Source organism: Pelodiscus sinensis, chromosome 18 (assembly GCF_049634645.1).
Source record: "Pelodiscus sinensis isolate JC-2024 chromosome 18, ASM4963464v1, whole genome shotgun sequence".
Taxonomy (NCBI): domain Eukaryota; kingdom Metazoa; phylum Chordata; order Testudines; family Trionychidae; genus Pelodiscus; species Pelodiscus sinensis.
Genome location: NC_134728.1, coordinates 10,902,642 through 10,921,678, shown reverse-complemented (window position 1 = coordinate 10,921,678; position 19,037 = coordinate 10,902,642). Strand labels below are relative to the sequence as shown.

The 19,037-nt window shown below is 46.3% G+C and overlaps 1 long non-coding RNA gene across 6 annotated transcripts in view; it reads right to left on the bottom strand.

The window, feature by feature from the left end:
* LOC142818789 (uncharacterized) overlaps positions 1-19,037 on the bottom strand; it is a 133,498-nt gene that overhangs the window by 112,888 nt on the left and 1,573 nt on the right. For all 6 annotated transcript variants that reach the window (XR_012896434.1, XR_012896437.1, XR_012896438.1 and 3 more), the window contains exons 2-3: positions 16,137-16,245; positions 4,253-4,331 (exon numbers count right to left, since the gene is read on the bottom strand). This is a non-coding gene — a long non-coding RNA (uncharacterized LOC142818789). The remainder of the gene's footprint in view (positions 1-4,252; positions 4,332-16,136; positions 16,246-19,037) is intronic.

Below are 19,037 nucleotides of genomic sequence, written 5' to 3'. Positions count from 1 at the left end.
TAATAGCCCCACACTGTCACCAGATAAAGAAACAGATCTCAAGATGGGTAAAGAAAACTTAAGTAAAACTATTCTGTCTGGCAAGAAATTGCTTATCAATAGCACGTGTGTCCGGTATTTATGGTTTGTTTTTGTTTTTTGTTTTTTTGCTCGACCGATTTTTAGCACATGTGTTCAGTATTTTTGGGGAAACCATCTGGCAACCGTAATGATTGGTTAGGTAATTCTGTTAGAGTATGTTATGATTGGTTATTAAAATTATACTAAAATAATTGGTTAAGGTATAGCTAAGTAAGACTCGGGTTTCACTATATAAACTGGGGTCCAAGAAGGAGACCAGCAAGAAGTGCAAAAGTAATAGAAGCAGAAAGAAAGTAGTAAAAGGCTAGAAAAGCAACAGGGAAACAAGAACAGAAAGGAACACCAAGAAGGGGGAAGACCTGGAAGAAGAACTCACCTCCAAGACACAGCCTAAGACCAGAGCTGCCAGGATTTTTCTGTACGACTGTGACGTGCAGCAACAAAGATTCAGAGAGACTGATCTTGCCGGGCCAACAGGGAAAGTCTGCCTACCTGTATCAGGACTGGGGAGCATGACACTGTGTGCTTAGCGTGTGTATTCTGCTTGCTTGGGAATTGTCAATAAATAGAGAATAAGAATATTACTGTGTGAGGCTCTTTCAGTGGCTCAAGATCCTGAAAACCTGCAGGAAATTCCACCCTGAGCCCTAGGAATTGGGTATGGGTAGGTGTGTAATTGAACAGGGTTTCACCTTGAGCCCTAGGAACTAGGTAAAGTTGGGTGTCCCTAAAGTGTGGAAGGGATAGAGAAGTTTGTGCGGGTAACACCCACTCTGTGCCTCAGTTTCCGCATTTGTAAAATGAGGAGAACAATACTTGTCTCCATTGTAAAGTGTTTTGAGACCTACAGACAAAAAGTGGTATGTAAGCATTAGGCATTACCATAGTATTACATCCTAATTCTAAGTCTGATTCTTGCATAGCACTGAGCATGCTCAACTCCCATTGAAGTCAATGGCACTCAACTCTCACTTATTGTACTATGCCATATGTAAAAATGGGGCCAAGTGAAAAACTCAGACTGCGAGCCTAGAGGGGAGCCATGTGACTTTCTGTGTAACCCATGCCATAGAATTCCCCCTCTCCAAAACAATTCCCTAGAGAATATCTTTTGGGAAAAAACCATCCAATCTTGATTTTTAAAATTGCCAGTGATGGAGACAGAACCACTACCCTTGGCAAGTTTAAAAATTGACTCTTCATTTTCACGCTGTATTTGTCTACTTTCAATATATTCACCCATGTTGATTTAATTATCATTTACAAGATCATTTGGATTGTATTTACCAAGACTTTTTTCCAACTTGTTGAAAATGATTCTAGTCCACTCTGTTTTTTATCAGTTTTACGGTAAGCCTTTCTGGGGATATTAGGAGAGTTCTGTTACTAATTCAAAGGCAAAGTCCATCCTTTTAAAAATACTCTTTTGAAAGGCAGTTACCTCCAATTATAATTAACCTTCCTGGGAACAAATGGTTGTGTATGAATTGCTAAAATTTTACCTTTACCAAAAATCCTCCATATAGGAAACTTCTGTCCATTTTTATGACTGATAATGATCACAGAGTTTACAATTAGATGCCTTCAGCTGATTGATTCAGGCTTGATCTCTCATTTTAAGTTTTTTTTTCTATTCTGCCATGAGCTTTAGAAACATTTGATCACAATGATATGTTGTTACCTGTCTCAAACAGGTTTGCTGGAATCCTAGCTTCTGTCCATGCTCTCTTGAGATTGCCACTTTAGCAAAATGCTGCTCTGACCTTATTCCTATTAATTAATTTATTATTCTGTGCCTGGAGCCCTAGAAAGAACACTTTTACCAAGATGAATAAAAATAATTGTTGAGGGTCCTTGAGATTAATTGTATTTCATCCCAAAACTAGGCATCACTATTGTTGTAAGAGAATTGTACTTCCACGAAGAATCCATGTTGGCACATTTCCACCAGTGTCCCAGATTAATAGTACAGATATGCACCATCTAGCAAAAGGTTTCCTAAGAGCAACAGGGCATCATTAGGAGGCTAGCAGCTACTGCAGAACTATTTTAAAGGTTCTTCTACTCTCACATTTTCAATTAATGAGATAACTTTTGAAGTTGAGTTTTATTCAATGTGAGGCAGGGTTGCAGAATTTTGCCCTTGAAGGGCACATGTGCAACTCAAGTGAGTTATAATCACCCAGCTAAAATGTTAAGCTAGGAATGTAACTATTCTCTTGTGTGCCTTAATGTTATTTTTTAAAGTAATTTCTGAGATGGAGCTCCCAAGTTGCCAATCTGTTTAAAAACTTGTGATTTTTTAAAATTCCTATAAATGGCTATAGCTCAAGAGTATTCACTGGGTATTGGTGTGGGGAAGTTAAGAACATATGGGGACCTTCCCCAAAAACTTAAATTGTACTTCTTTTCCAATCGATTCAGGAAAAGTTTTAAATACAAACCCACATTCTGAAATGTTGGGACTCATCTAGACTACACTAAAGTGTCAAAAGAGGAGCTTTTGAAAGTGAAAGTAGTCAAGACGCGTTTTTTTCAGCAACTCCCCCTTTTTTGAAAAGCCACTTTTCCTCAAAAAATGAGCTTTATGCGGCTTTTCGAAAAAAGGGGAGGAGAGGTTGCTGAAAAAAATGTGTCTTGACTACTTTCATTTTCGAAAGCTCTGCTTTCGAAAGTGAGATCAGAAGAAATTATGCAAATTCCCACGGAATTTGCATATCCTTTTTGACACGATAGCGTAGTCTAGATGAGCCCCTTGGAGTGCTGCAAGGGAAGGAAATAGAAATATCACAAGCTGGAAGAAGAACCCACCCCTCCTGATTGGTAGATTTCTGACCAACTTGTTAGATCATGTGGGAGACCTAAGGAGCCCCCCTGTACCGTCATCATTCTCAACATCCAGGCTAGGAGCAACTGAGAGTGCGACACTAAAGGGAAGCATAAGAACGTGTCACTCCATGTACTTCCAGAGGGTAATCCACCTGAGAAGGGACAGGGAGGAGGTAGGGCTATAGTCCCTTTTCTGTCCTGGCCTATGGAGCTGGCAGGCATGAAAGGTGGGTAGGTTTTGCCATCCTAAAGCTAAATAATAAAGCATGCCCATTCTCCCAGCTTTTCAAGGATTGTCCACAAGTCTTCCCTCCATTCCTCCTGGAGCAGTACAGCTCCAAACTTCCATCTTTGGACATTATTTTAACAGAACAATCGGTCTGTGAGACTAATAATGTAAAATTACAAAAGGAAAACTGAATCCAACACCGTTCAGAATTCATAACCTCTCCACTGCTTTAAATGAGAACTCATGTCTTTATTAGAATGACCTTGAAAATATTTAGAAAGGTAGCTGCCTGATACTGTTTGTTAGTATCTGATAACTATTTTCCAACACATTATTGCTCCTTTTCTTCGGGATTTCATCTTGTACCAAATGGTAACTTTTACTAGGACTTTGACATTCAAAATATAAGAAGATGCACTTAATGTACAGGTTTCTGGGGAATTTTATTTGTAAAACTTTTTTTCCTCTGTGCTAATTTTACACTTTTTATTGACAAAGGAGGACCGGGAGGTGATTTTTAGATAGGGGATTCTCGAAATGCAAGAGTGCGCTGTATTTTTCAGCCCCTTAAAAAGAATTCATCTGTGCTTTGCTCAAGTGGACCAATAATCTACTTTGCTATGCACTCCACAGGCATATCCATTAGTGGCATAGGGACCAATTTTAAGTTTGTTGTTGTCTTATTCCTGCATTGAAGTTGCAACAGTCTGCAGCCTGTTTATGAACCTGACAGACCAAAAGAAATAGTGCAAATCCCAGAACAACATTTTTTGGCACTCCAAATGATTAGTTAAAGGAATGTTGAGAGACAGATGCAGAAGCTTCATCCCAAATGGCCTAGGCATCACTAGCTATTTGACAGTTTTCCCGTAGAACATAATGAGTACTGGATATCTATTTTTAATAGGAAATGGGTTTTAGTGGTACAATATATATGCATCTCAACTTTCTTAGCAACAGGTATATTTCAACCTCAGCTCCTCAATCCCCTGTGGTTTTGGTGTTCCAAGCCAAATCCAAACCACAACAATACTTCTGAATAATCATACCCCCCACTCAAAGCAGCAGACATCCATCTGCAATGAAACCGCTCTTTTGGTATACCACACTTACCTCAAAACAATAAGCACCTATTTTTGAAAGTCCTGACCCCAATGCTTCTGGCCATTTGGGAAGAGGTGATAATGAAAAACTGTGGAGGAGAAGTAATAATTTTCAATATAAATGTATCTACAAACTCATCTGCAGACTGCAGGACCCATCTTTACTGTAAAATGAATGTAAGGGTTGTCTCTATCCATATCAATAAAGTGTGGCAGTTTTCATTCCATTCTAAGTTCAATAGGCAAGTACATAGATTTCTTTGGTTAATATACCCTGACAATTACATTTGATTTTTTGTTTTGTTTTTGTTCTTGTACTCAGATAAGCCCTCTAAATGGTAGAATTGGTCTGGATCTCATTTTCCTCTCTGTGCTGTTTCTGCCTTATATGGGCTTTGTATGTTACTGCAGAAGATTTGATGAGCCCTGCAGTGTGACAAATCAGCATGGGTAAATCAGAAGCATTAGATTTTCTAACAATTCCTATGACCATTAAGTAAGTTTGTTTTCCCATTCCAAAGGCAATTCCAGCTGTAGGAGAGCAAAAGGATCCCCTACAACACAAACTACAAAATAAAAAATAAAAACAAACTCATGATACAGGCTAACTATAATAATTAATCTTGCTTTATTAGAAAGGAATAGACGGCAAGAGCTAATTTTTATTACTATCATGTGAGGCTTTTTATTTGTGAATCTGAAAACACTTTGCAAAAGAGGTTAATAATCATCTCCATTTTTTACAGCCCCTGATTACAGATGGATGGCTAATTCCCCAAGAAGTAGACACTAGTTTTCAGAAGACCAATCTTGTCAGACCAAAAAAATACAACCACGAGAAAAGTTTCTTGTAATTTAGCATCTGAGCAAATAAATAACAGAGTTGAAAGATGCTGTGAAGCAACAGAGAAAATATTCATCTATCTCTAGGAGTAAACTAAATGGATATTTTCCAGGGTAGGGCAATACAATCAAGAAAAGTCTAGAGGCTAGAGTCTGAATGGCGAGGAATCTTTCGTGAGACAGATAGGCACAAGCAGCTGTAGAATCTAGGAGTGCTCCGATGAACTGTATATTTTGGGAAGGGTGAATGGAAGACTTTTCCCAGTTTATGTGAAGGCCCAGATTTTGAAAGCACTGTACGGTCATTGCTGTTACGCGTGCTGATTCTATCTGCAATGACACCTTGAGAAGGCAGTCATTGAGATAGGGGAATATGATTATTCCCATGGAGTGAAGATGTGCTGTGACTACAGTGAGTACCTTAGAGAAAACCTGAGGGGCCATGGAGAGACCGAAGGGTAGTATTCAGTATTGGTAGTGGTTGTGGCCTACCATGAATCTCACGAATTTTCTATGAGCGGGATGGATTAGGATGTGAAAGTATGCATCCTGGAAGTCGAGGGCTAAAAACAATCTCCTTGTTGCAATGCCAGGGTAATGGGGGATCAGGAGTGGCCCGAGGCCAGCTGCGGTAGCTGGCGCCCCAGGCGGAAGGCATGATTGGTGTTCCCACCTGCACAGCCGTCAATGGCTGTGACATAATCATGGGGCGCCTGGGCGCCCCGTGACATCATCATCGGGCACTCCGGGCCGGCGGTGCCCTAGGCGACCACCTAGTCTGCTTAGGCTCACGGGCCGCCCCTGTGGGGGATAGAGTGGACCATGTGAAAATGCTGTGTTTTGATGAATCTGTTCAGTTTGCACATATCCAAAATATGCCTCCAGCCTCCTGATTTCTGTTGAGTTAGAAAATAGCAGGAATAGAAGCCCCAGCCTCTGTGCTTGTGTGGAACTGGTTCTATGGCCCCTAGATCTAATGGACGAAGCATCTCTTGTCATAGCAGGATGTTGTGAGAGGGGTCCCTGAGGAGGGACAGGGTAGGAGGGTTGGAGAGGAGTGGTATGGTGTAACCAGACAGAATAATGTCGAGCACGCATCTGTCTGAAGTGATGTGAGCCTATTGGTGGTAGAATGGGTGAAGCCGATCCTGGAAGGTTTGCATGGTGATTCTCAGCATTGAAATTTGTAGGGGATTTTCTAGGCCCTTGACCAAGCATTCAAATCTGCTTGTTGGCTAGTGGTGGTTGAGGAGCCGAGCCAGAAGACTGTCTTCGTCTCTGAGGCCAGGTCCTGTTTCTATTAGGATTGTTATCCTGCCTCTGGCTAAGATAGGATGGGTATGATTGATAGTGGTATTGTCTCTGCCTGTTGGCAGGTGTATGTATGCCCAATGTGTGGAGAGTGGCACGGGAGTCCTTCATTGTGTTGAGGACTTCACTTGTCTTGGCCATGAACAGCTTTTCCTGATCAAATGGCAGATCTTCCACTGTGGATTGGATCTCACGCGGGAAAATAGCCAGGGAAAACCAGGAGGCTCTGCATATCACAATGGCAGTAGCCATGGTTCTGCCAGCAGTGTTGGCTGCATCCAGTGCCGCCCGGAGGGCAGCTCTAGAAATGGCGTGTCCCTCCAAAAGTAAGGAGGAAAATTGAGGTCTCTTTGCCTCAGGGATATCATTGGCAAACTCCATGAGTTCGGAGTAATTGCGAAAGTCATATTTTGCTAATAAGGCTGAGTAGTTCGAGATTCTGAACTGTAAACTTGCAGAAGTATACATTTTGCACTCAAATAGGTTGAGCCTCTTTGTGCCCTTGTCCGGTGGAGTGGTGTGAAAGTGATATCGTTTCACATGCTGGTGTGCCACTTCCACCACTAGCGAGTTCAGTGTGGGACAAGTAAAGAGGAATTGTGGGGTATAGGCAGGTATATACTATCTTTTGTCTGCACACTTGTATGTGGGTGGGATCGATGCAGGCATTTGCCAAATTGTGTTGGCTGGGTCCAAGATGGCGGGATTGATGGGAAGGGCAATCTTGTAGGAGGGAGCAGCCTGGAATATATCTGTGAGCTCATGCTGGGGTTTCGCCACCTCCTCCATGGCGATTTTGAGTTCAGCCACAACTTTTTTAAAGAGATCATTAAAGTGCTTGAAGTCATCTACGGCTGATGGTGGCTGTGGCATGATCGCTTCATCTGGTGACAAAGAAGAGTTAGTGGGTGGTGAATCCAAGGGTGACTCCTCCATTGTTTGGGGCACCTGAGATTCTGATTGTTGCATTGATGTGGATGTGCAAGGTGTAAGAGATGCAGTGTGTTTGTCAGGGCTCAGTTGCAGGCTGCGATGTCTCCTGCATAATCCTCAAGGACTCCAATAAGGCCATTGTGCCGAATACGGTACTGGAGGAGGAATCCAGTGGTGACCATACCAGAGGGGGATTGTGACGGCTCGCGTGGGTGCGAACACCCCTCCCGGCGGGGCAGGGGGGTTCGGCGGACCCGCCGTCTAGGGTTCCCCGCGTGAGGACCCGCGGTTCGAGTGCGATCACCTGGCCAAGAGTCCGGCCCGGGGTTCAGTGGACTCGTTGTCCTGACTCCCCTCTGGCAGCCCCAGGGTCCTAGTCTGACTGGGCGCTAGGGGCGAGGGGACGGTGTCGCACCCGGCGGCCTGTACGGAGGCAAGGTCCTCGCCGGGGCGGAAAAAGGGGGGCTTTGGTTGCTTAGGGTCTTATGGCATAGTTTCCGTCATCCACTGTACCTTGAGTTGTTCACCCCCCTGACGGGGGGGTACGTAGGTTGGGGTTTCGTAGTAGGGAGTAGGGCGTGGGGGACCCGGGCCCACCCTCTCCACCGGGTCCCAGCCCGGGGCCCTAAGTGGGGGAACAACGGGGACGTTCCCCGTAACGCACCTGTCCACGGGTGCCAAAAGGACCCCACCCCGGGCTCCTTCCGCTCCCGGCTCCCCTTAGCCCCGTCGGCGTGTCCGCCGAGGCCACTTACCCCGCCCGAAGCGTCGGTCCCGTCCAGCTGCCGTCATGCGGGTTTGAGGGTGGGCCTTCCTCTCCTCCAATGGGGGGGGGGTCTCCCCCTGGTAGCTGGGTTGGCGGCAGCTCTTCCAAGTGCCGCCTCTTGCTGTTCCGCCCGGTCGCTTTTCAAGCGTCCTGGGCGAGGACGCCGGGGACATCAGCTCCGCCCCCCGGGCGTCCCGACGCACCCTGCCATCAAGGCCGGGGCATGCCGCCCTTACGCTGGCCTTGCGTGGCTCTGTTTGAGCAGCGCGCCGTTCGGGCTCCCCGCCCACCTGCCGCGGCCGCTCCTGGCCCCTCCTTCCCCGGCGCGGGGCAGGCCGCTCCTTCCCGGGTTGGGTTGCTCCCTGGTTCAGGTCTCCCCCGCCCCCTGGGCTGCCTGCCGGTCCGCCCGGCATCCTTGGGGGGGGCGCTCCCTGCCCCGGGGTAAGTGCGGACCCACCTGGGTCCATCACAGGGATCACCCTTGAATTGTATTGGGGCTTACAATATTGCATTGGAGGGCTGCAGTGGGGAAAGAAGGAGGCTTGTACCCCTTCTTCATTGTCGTTGGAGGATTGCAATGGCACTGGGGATAGAGCCCGTGATGTTGTTGGTACCAGTGAAGCATAAGTGCCGAAAAGTTGTGACTGAGGGGCAGATGTGACCGCCAAGTCAGCACTTTGCATGTACAGCAACGGTGCCACGCGGATCGGTGCTGAGGTTTGTAGCATATGTCTGTACCGTGCCAGTGAGGTGTTCGGCACGGATGGCAGAGATCACTGGTATGTTGCCAGTAATGGGTATATGACCAGTGCCAATGCTCTGGTTGGTGTCGAGAGTGCCAAGGAATGCGAGGGTACTGTCGGTGTGGATGACGTGGTCGGTGCCGTAGCGTGCGGTGCCGGCAGTGGCCTCGGTGCCGTGGTTATCAGTCCCAATAAAGTTGTCGGTACCGGTGGTGTCTGAGCCGGTACCGATGTGGATGACACTACTGTGGTCTATGCTGGTACAGTCTTAGAGTGATATTTAAGCCCTTTGCTGTTGGTGCTGCCGGCATGTGATGGTGCCTGAACACCTGAGGTGCCCGACGCATCGTAAGTGCTGACACAAGGTCTCTGTGCTGATGGTTTAGGTGGAGATCATTTTCTGGTGATGGGTCATGGAAAAACTCCTCTTTTTTTGTGCTTTTTTGCCCTGAGGGGAGCCTGGGGATGAACGTACCTCCCGGACTGCCTTCCCAGATCCGAAGCCAGGTGTGCCTTCTTTTCCATAAGGATCAGTTTCAGGTGAAGGTCCCTGTCCCTATGAGTCCTGGCCTTAAGTTTGGCGCAGTGGGGACAATCCTGTGATGAATGGTGCTCTCTTAGACAACTGACACATTGGGAATGTCTGTCCGAGATAGGTATTGTGTTTCTGCAGGAGGAGCGATTAAAACCCGGGGAGCTGGGCATGATGTAAAACTTTTTTTTTTCTGAAACTACAACTAACTACTAAACTATTAACAATGTGGAACACTAACTAACTAGAGCCTAAGAATTAATGGTAAATAACAGTTTAAAAGTGTGAATAAGGCAGAGAACTGTGGAGCTTCGTTTCAGGCCGAGGGCAGTTGAGAAGGAACTAGAGGGTGCAGACCGCACATGCACAGTGTCGACTGGCACAGCACGCACTGGTTTGAGCTGTGCATGTGCAGCCTAGCAGGGGCTGCTGCAAAATCTCTGATTCAGGCACCGGGACGGCACCAAGACCAAGTGTGGAGCATCCACGGGGATCTCTCGAAAAAGAATTAGAGAATCCTTCCAGGATCCCTAAGGGTATGTCTATACTACAAAGTTAGTTCGAACTAACTTTCATAGGCGCTACACTAGCGCTCCGTTAGTTCGAACTTAATTTGAACTAACGGAGCGCTTAGTTCAAACTAGGTAATCCTCATTCCACGCGGATTAAGCCTAGTTCGAATTTACTAGTTCGAATTAAGGGCTGTGTAGCCCCTTAATTCGAACTAGTGGGAGGCTAGCCCTCCCCAGCTTTCCCTGGTGGCCACTCTGGCCAACACCAGGGAAACTCGTCTGCCCTCCTCCCGGCCCTGGACCCCTTAAAGGGGCATGGGCTGGCTACGGTGCCCGTGCCAGGTGCAAGGCTGCCAGCACCCAGCCAGCAGACCCTGCACCTGGCACGGATCGAGCCACCCACCCGATGCCCCCCAGCCCTCCCCCTCTTCCCAGGCTGGTGGCTCCCGGGAGCTTGCCCAGGACCGCAAGAGGCGGGCACCCACCTGGGCTAGTGCGGACAAGGTGGACCTCGTCCATGATCTCCACACTAGGCACAGGAAAGTGGCCATCTAGGGCAGGAGAGCTGCCAGCCTGGCCACCCAGGAGCAGGTGTGCATGAAAATCAAGGGTGTCCACTGAGACCCCCGACCCTGAGCCCTGAGCTTACAATGGCCGTCCTGGGTCAGACCAAAGATCCATCTAGCCCAGTAGCCTGTCTGCCGACAGCGGCCAACCCTAGGGACCCTGGAGGGGATGGACCGAAGACAGTGACCAAGCCATTTGTCTCGTGTCATCCCTCTCCAGCCTTCCACAAACCTTGGGCAGGGACACCACTCCTACCCCCTGGCTAATACCACTCCATGGACCCAACCTCCATGACTTGGTCTCACTTCCCTTTAAACTCTGTTCTAGTTCTAGCCTTCACAGCCTCCTGCAGCAAGGAGTTCCACAGGTTGACTCTTTGCTTTGTGAAGAACAACTTTCTGTTACTAGTTTGAAGCCTGCTACCCATTCCTTTCCTTTGGTGTCCTCTAGTCCTTCTTTATGGGAACTAATGAAGAACTTTTCTGTATGCACCCTCTCCACCCAACCCCTGCTTTTAGAGACCTCTATCCTGTTCCCCCTCCGTCTCCTCTTTTCTAAGCTGAGAAGTCCCAGTCTCTTTAGCCTCTCTTCATATGGGACCTGTTCCCAACCCCTGATCATTGTAGTTGCCCTCCCCTCTCCCAGCCTCTCTCTTCCCCTCTCCCACCTCCTTTTCCCAGTCTCCCCCAGTTTTGTTCAATAAAGACAGATTCCATTTTTGAACACATTTGTCCTTTATTTTGTACATCAAGAAAAGGGGCTAGGGAAGGGTAAGTGGAAGGAGGTGAGGGAGGAATGGGGTACGCGCCCCCGATGGAGGACTGGGCTGGTTCTGCGGGCTTTTGGGGTGGAACCTCTCCTGCAGCCCCCCGATTGCCCCCTCTGCCCAGATGGCAGCCTGCGGCAAGTGCAGCCGGGCTGATGGCCGAGTGCTGTGATGTGCCCAGTGTGGGTAGTCCGGGCACTCCAAGCCAGGACTGCTTTGCAAGCAGGGCACCCCTGAGAACTGTCTGTCCGGGGTGGGGGTCGGGACCCTTTAAACACAGCCCTCGGCTAGCCTGAGACAGCATCTCCACGCTCTAAGTCCTCCTCTGATGCCCTGCCGGCACTGCTTCCGGCCATCCATAAGCCTGGTTCAGGGTCCACTTAATGTGGACATGCTAGTTCGAATTAGCAAAACGCTAATTCGAACTAGTTTTTTAGTCTAGATCCGTTAGTTCGAATTAGCTTAGTTCGAATTAACTAATTCGAACTAAGTTAGTTCGAATTAACGTTGTAGTGTAGACGTACCCTAACAGAACAGGAACTGTGTCACTAACGGCACATCTACACTGCAGGACAAATGTTGAATTAAGATACGCAACTTCAGCTACGTCTGTTGTGTAAGCTGAAGTCAAAATGGCTTAATTCAGCTTTTCCCACTGTCTACACAGCAGGAAGTCAGAGTAAGAAGTCCTCCATCTCGACATTTCGATACAGTGACTTGTAGTGACACACTACACTATTTCAGAATAATGTCAGTTATTCCAAAATAACACTGCTGTGCAGATGTACCCTCCGTTACCTAGCCCTTCCATAAAAAGCAAAAGGAGCTAGAAACATAAAAACAAGGTAAGAAACCAGCTTATGTATAAAAAGGATAAAAATGTATGTTCCAGTTCATAGAAAATGCAGAGCAAGCCTTTAGCTCAGTTTCTCTTCCCAAATCTCTCTTCTGGACAGTTTAGGATCTCACTATTTAAATCTATTTTTTTTGGCAATATTGAAAACAACTATTTTGAGGGATTAACTTCTACTGTTGGTTCTGGATGGTTCACAGTCAGTATTAGAACAGTGGTGATTCTGCTGATGTAAGGCTCTGTTCTTTTACTTGTAAGGAGAGGATAATGTTCCCCAGGTTGTTAACTTCACAGGGAGTCCTTCCATTTCCTTCCCGCTTCTGAGTTAATATCCTCTCTACTGTTAGAACTTCTCAGATAAGCAAGAGCAGTGATGGTGTTAAAGACTTTATTGACAGATGGCACTCATTCTACCTGTCCAAAATCCAAAGCCTGAGTTCTTTTACAGTAACACACTCTTTTGCAAGATCTGCCTACTCCCTTTTTGATGTTCTAAAACATATTTTATGTGAATTTAGGATTGATGTAAAAGAACCAGCCTCTCTGATAGCTGGGATGTGTGGGTGAAGCCCACCCAAGTGACAGAAGAAGATAGGCGGGGAGGCCACAGAACCTAGCAATCCACAAATCATGGGGGTACAAAAACTGAAAAAGGAGCAAAGTGTCGAAATGAGGGGTTTGGTGTCACAGGATTGAAATGAAGGCCCCAGAAAGGGACTCTAAGAGAACAATGTGCACCAATCACAGAAGTCCAAGTAGTGTACAGCAACCAGAAGAACAGACAGCTTGGTAGAGAGGTATTGCTCTTCTGCCCGCTGGGTAGAGCAGATGTGCAACTTTCTCTGTTAACACACTCCAGCAGGGGGGACCAGTGTGCTTGCCAAGTTGTGCATATTCGCTATGGCTATTGAGTCCTTACTGAGTGTGAACAAAGATGCCTATTAGAGTCTGGAGTGTTCCTCCTCCTCCCTTTTTTCTTTTTAATGCAAACACTAGTATTTTAGAACCTGGTCTGTGAGGAGGGGTGAATAGAGAAATAGCCATCCAGGTGCAGAGCTGTGTTCAGGAATTCTAGAATCTGGAAAACAAATATCTGTTATTCCACCCTCTGCCTCCCAAATAACAAACAGAAGCCATCCTGGCTGCTATTCCTCTTCCCCCAGTACTAGCTCTTCCTCTTGCCAGATGAGGGGCAGGGAAGCCAGTGCCTTGTCTGCTGAATGCCTCTACCCCAGTCTGGGATGGACACATTGCACATGTCAAATATATACTGTAGTTGGCACACCTGAGAATTTCTCAGCTTGGCTTGCCCAGCCTTGCTGAGCAGAGACTGCCAACTCGCTTTGCAAAGGCCAAACAGCCACCAGCAAGTAGCCACCTTAACTCACACTCAGCAAGCTGATCTCTCTAGTCTATTGCCAGTTTCCCCACTCATCCAATCTACCATCACCCTTGCAAATTAACTTGTTGATAATGACATTTTCCTATGGATCTGAGTCGTTCAGCATTAAGTCAAGTTTAAACTTCACTGTACAATCAGGATAGTGATTAGAAGGGCCACTTCTAATCATTTCCATAACCCCCAATTTAGTGAATGTTTCCTCTTGTCCATTCATTCCACTTTTTTTTATTAACCAAATGTATCTGTTCTCACCTAGAATTGTCAGCAAAACTTCCACCTTTGGCTAAGACAGTGTTCCCAGAGCTCAGGAGAACAGTGTTAATAGATGGTAGAGAGAAAATGATATTTTAATTCCCTTACTCAATTACATTAAATTATGCATGATCTCTCTCTAGTGCACTCACTCTCTCTGCATCCTTTAAATTAGAAAATTTAAACAGAGAACGGTTCTGTTTTTCATTTCTAATTTCCTGATCATTAGGAATCTCCTCATCTCTTTCTATAAATCTTTGGAAAGATAATGTTCTTTTTCGAGGTTCTGACTACAGGCCCTATTCTGGAGCTTGTAACAACACTCAGCAATATATCCATCCCTGTATCAGCTGTGGTAGTTTTCGCTTTGTGTGTGATTTGTAAAATGCCGATGTAATAAACCGTGCTTTGCAAAGCAGCAACAGTAGTCAATAGGGGTATGTCTATACTAGCCCCGTAGTTCGAACTAGGGAGGCTAATGTAGGCATTCGAAGTTGCAAATCAAGGCCAGGATTTAAATATCCTGCGCTTGATTTGCATCTCCCCGGCTGGTTGCCGTTTTTGAAATTTACAAGTCCGGACTAACTGCCCGCGGCTACACGCGATAGGGACCCGGTAGTTCGAATTAAAGCCCCTAAATCGAACTACCTGTTAAACCTCATTCCAGGAAGAATAACAGGTAGTTCGAACTAGGGCTTTAATTTGTACTACTGGGTCCCTGCCGCGTGTAGACGCAGGCAATTAGTCCGGACTTGTAAATTTCAAAAAACGGCGACCGGCCGGGAAGATGCAACTCAAGCACGGGATATTTAAATCCCGGGCTTGATTTGCAACTTCGAATGCCTACATTAGCCTCCCTAGTTTGAACCTGGGGGGCTAGTGTAGACATACTCTAGGAGAATTAGAAGTATCCTACCTAGCTACTTCTCCTAAGGGGGAATATATTTGCTTGTTGGGCCTGCGATCACAGGAAAAGCCAATTTTTTTCTATTAAAAAGGTGGTTCAAGGGACAATCTCTGACTATTTCCATTTAAAACCAAGTCTACTGGTCAAACATTATAATTTAAAGGGGCCTGTTTTGAAAGGTATTTTATAAGTAACTAGAAAATGTAAACAGTTTTCATAGGTCCTGATTTTTCTCAGGCATAGTTGACCTTCTATACCGGTTGGCAAAAGGGCTGGAGGAAGTGCACAAAGTTTCCTGCACCCTGCTACGCACTCCTGGCAGGGTGGGAAGAGACTTCGCATGCTTCCCCCACCCTCAAGCCCTGATTAGCCTGGGGGTACGGGAAGCCCGTGAAGTTTCCTTCGCCCTGCCCCCGCCATGGTCTGTAGGTGGGGAAGCAGGGAAGTATCCTGGCCCCGCCCCTTCCACTTGAGCCCCTCCCCCCTTCCAGTGTGGCCCAGGCCACATCAAAAATTTCTGAAGTGGCTTCTGGCAAAGAATTATTGCCCACCCCTGATCTAGAGGTTGCAACCAGGGATCAGGACTGCCTTCTCACCATGTGTGCATACAGTGAATTGAGTCTGCAGACAACTGCTGGATACAAACAAACAAACAGACCGTAGGAAGCAATGAGAAAAATATGGTAAGTAGAATAAGCTGTGAGCACAGCTTCGCTGTGATGCGTATGGTTGTAGGTATTTTGTCATTATAATTACTATTCTCACATCCAAAACTTCTATGGCAAATTCTCCCCTGCCAGAAGTTGTCTTCCTGCTCCTAGCACCCACGCTCACGGTTTTCACTTATTGCTTATAGACCAAATGTGGAGATGTGTGATTTGAGATAGGCTCAGACTTGATTTTCACAGCTCAGTATCCAAGGAGGTGATTTAAATAGAATCCCTACCTTTGGCTACATCCCAAATTCAATTGTCTCTGCTCTTCCTGTCTCCTCAGTCCCTAGTGCAGGTGCAAGAGGTTAAAAACATCTGAAGTGCTCAGTATCTACCTGTGTCTCCCCTGCTCCTGGATTTTATTAAACCAAAATTGATTTGATTTCTAAGACACTTAAATGTTCAGAATATTTCATACAATAGAATTAAAGAATCATGTTTACGTCTTTAACACCATTAAAAGTGGCCAAAAAAGTGACAAACATCCTTCCAGGTAGCATAATTAATGTCTACCACTTCTGCAGTGCCCTCAGCCATATATTTTTCTTTTACACATATTGCTACAACCCTCCATTTGAGAGAATACGATTGTCTATGCCTACACCCATCCTAGGAACATAATAAAATTACGCATGTTCTGTTCACTTCAAATTGAATGGAAGACAACTTCTGTCTGCTAGAGATGAGACCCATGCTGGTCGGGAGTATTGGGGTACCCCTATGCACTGGAGTTTTCCTAAGCTGGTGGGGAGAAAGATCATTTTTCAACTTCCTACCCATCTTGAATGACTTACAGAATCACTAACCCCAAAAGCTCCAAGGCAGGTGTGGCAAAAGGCCTGGCAATTCCTTCCAACACTCCTTCTCAGATACTTCAGTAGACAGTCAAACTTCTAAAGACAGCTAGGAAAAAAATAAAACAAGGTCTGAATACAGGGTTAGCCAGATGAGAACAATGTAGATGGGCAGTTACATTTAGTTCTTAACTGAAACACACACACACACACACACACACACACACACACACACACACACAACTGCTTCCATATGACAGGGCTGGAGAAAAGGGGAAAATGGAAAATGTGTTTGCCCAGTTGCCCAGAAAACAAAGTAAAAGATATAGCAATACTTGTTCATCTCTATCAAGAATGTAAGCAAAAATTACACTTGAAGAACATGATATTCTATCTGTGCTATGCTACCCAGCTGCCTGATTTTTTTAAAGAAGAAAAGCCATGATATGAACAATATCGAACATGTTCTCCTTACTCTGGCTAGTGGTCTTGAAAAACAAGGAAAGTGTTTTATACCAATGTTTCTCAACCAGTGGTATGGGTACCCTTAGGGGTACTCAAGAGAAGTCTGGGGGTTACGTCAACACAACTGAAATTTGGAGAAAACTGATTAAATAAATGTGTTGCAATAGTAGAAAAAAATGATAGAAAAAATTGTGTGTTTGAAAACTGTAGGTACTGGGGGTAATTTTTTTTTGAAAAAGAGGTACTTTATAAAAAAAGGTTGAGAAACACTGTTTTATACTGATCAGCTCACAAAATCACTGAGGAGAAGCCATCATAAAGAGGTTCACACCTACAGTATTGGAATATCCCTAATCACACAGGATGCACAGAAGTCTTCGTAGATGACTGCTTAGCTGTTTCTACTAAGTCCCAATGTAATTCAAGGCTGAAGTTTAGGATTGTGCATAAACAAAACTCATTCTCAGGCTTAGGTCTGGGAACAGCATTTTCAACACAGCAGCACAGCTTGGGAGAAGGACGTCTCATGGTCAAGAACTTAGTATCTTTGGTGCCAGAGGAAGGAGTTTGATCCTAAATGGAGCAGGGGGAGAAGGAGATAGACTCATCCACCAGCTGGGGCCAATCTCAGAGGATATGGCGAGTTTCAAGAGGGCTCCCATTCCCCAGTGGGAGAGAGTCTCTAATGGGAGATGTATCATTTTTTCAGGGTCCCATAGACTGGCTTCTGTCAGTGTCATTTTTCTATTGGGCCCTATCTCCCAGCTGGGTTTCCTTACTTCTGCCGTAGCAGCAGTTTGTAGAGATGGTGAATCCCCTCCCTGGCCAGTTGGCCGATGTCTTTGGCTGGGTCACTGATAGACAGTCTCAGCTAAGCCACCAATTGCTGAAATCTAATGGAAGGGAAGGCGAGGGGGCTGCATCGGTATTCTACGGCCAGCTCCCAGTCTCCCCTGGGCCAGGAGTCTCTCTTTCCCAAGACTCTCTGCTGGAGACACTGAGGGAGAGGAGCTAAAGCTAGACCTTCAGCTCCTTCTGCTCCCAAGGGATGCTGGAGCAAAGGAATATGAGCAAAGGAATATGGACTTGTACCCCCAGCTGCTCCTGGAGAACAAGAAAGGACCCAAGGCCAGGCATGAACCTGGATGGAGAGGGGTTGGAACATGATCCTTTTGAAGTCCTAGGATCTCCACTGAACAAGGAGATGGAGTTGACTCAAGGCAATCTCATATCTTGCTCTGACTCTGCCTTCCCAAGGGGAACACTCACAGCCCCTTCAGCTGCAGGTCCTACAGCCTAGCGGAGCCAGCCTGCCTATGCTTGGCATCAGGAAACTGGGGTGAGAGGTCCTTTACATCAAATTCAAGGTAAGAGATAGTGAATCAGAACCAGGCTCTGCTGCTTCTTATGGCCTTGACTCTCTCCTGGGACACTGGACCTGATGCAGAAGTTCACTTGCCGTGGGGGAAGAGGGCAGATCATGATCAATAGTCAGGTAGATGCACATCCTGTGCAAATGAGCCTACCTCCATCCCTGGGGCTGAGACATTGTGCTCAGGGTGGCATATCTGATTCATTGGTCATAGCGCTTGAGAAGGGGACTGTCACAATTTGTCTTTGTCTCTCTAGACTGGGACCATGCTCAGTGTCTGGGTTGGTCCTGTCCTTTCTGAACTCCTGATTCATGAACAGCTCATCAGAATGGAGAAAGACTCCTTGCCCCTTGCTGGCTATCAAGCCCTTGGTCAGAGGAAGGGAGTTACTGTGAGGACAATCTGCTCCTCCCCTGAATCTCTGTAATGGTAGGAGAGAAGAGCTAATTCCCTTCAGGCCCACCTCGTTCTTGAGAAAGGAGTCTGTGACTCTACTGTGAGCACTATCTCTTGGATTTCATGGCATGATCAGGGGAGGTTTGGCAGGGGATGGGAGATTTGAGGCTCTCACTCCAAAAGCCATCCAGGGCCCTGACCTCATGTTGTATCTCCTTCCCCTGTCCCTGAAGGAGGAAGGGCCCAACATAATACTGCCCTGACCAAGGATGGCCCACTGGGGTGGGTGCAGGTTAGAAGGACAGATTGGAAAATGGATTTCCACTCTCTCCTTTCCAGTTCTCTTCAGCTTTAAGGTTAAACTGCCCTTGTCCCACCTGACCATGCTCACTTCCAAGAAGTATTGGATTCTGTCTATGTCTGGGGACTCTTCCCTCAGGTTCTTCAGCATCATGTGCCTGAGGCCAGACAAGGTCTTGTGCTGAGCTTGAAAAGGAAGGGACAGCCATGGGTCACAGTTGGGAAATTGGGAAAACTTCTCTTTGTCAGTAGCCCCCCACTCAGCCAATCAGCATCAAGACTCTGAGAAGTGTCAGCTGATAACTCAAAGGATGACCCAGGTCACCATCATAGGGGATCCATCTCAGAAAAGTTTCAGCCCCCCCTA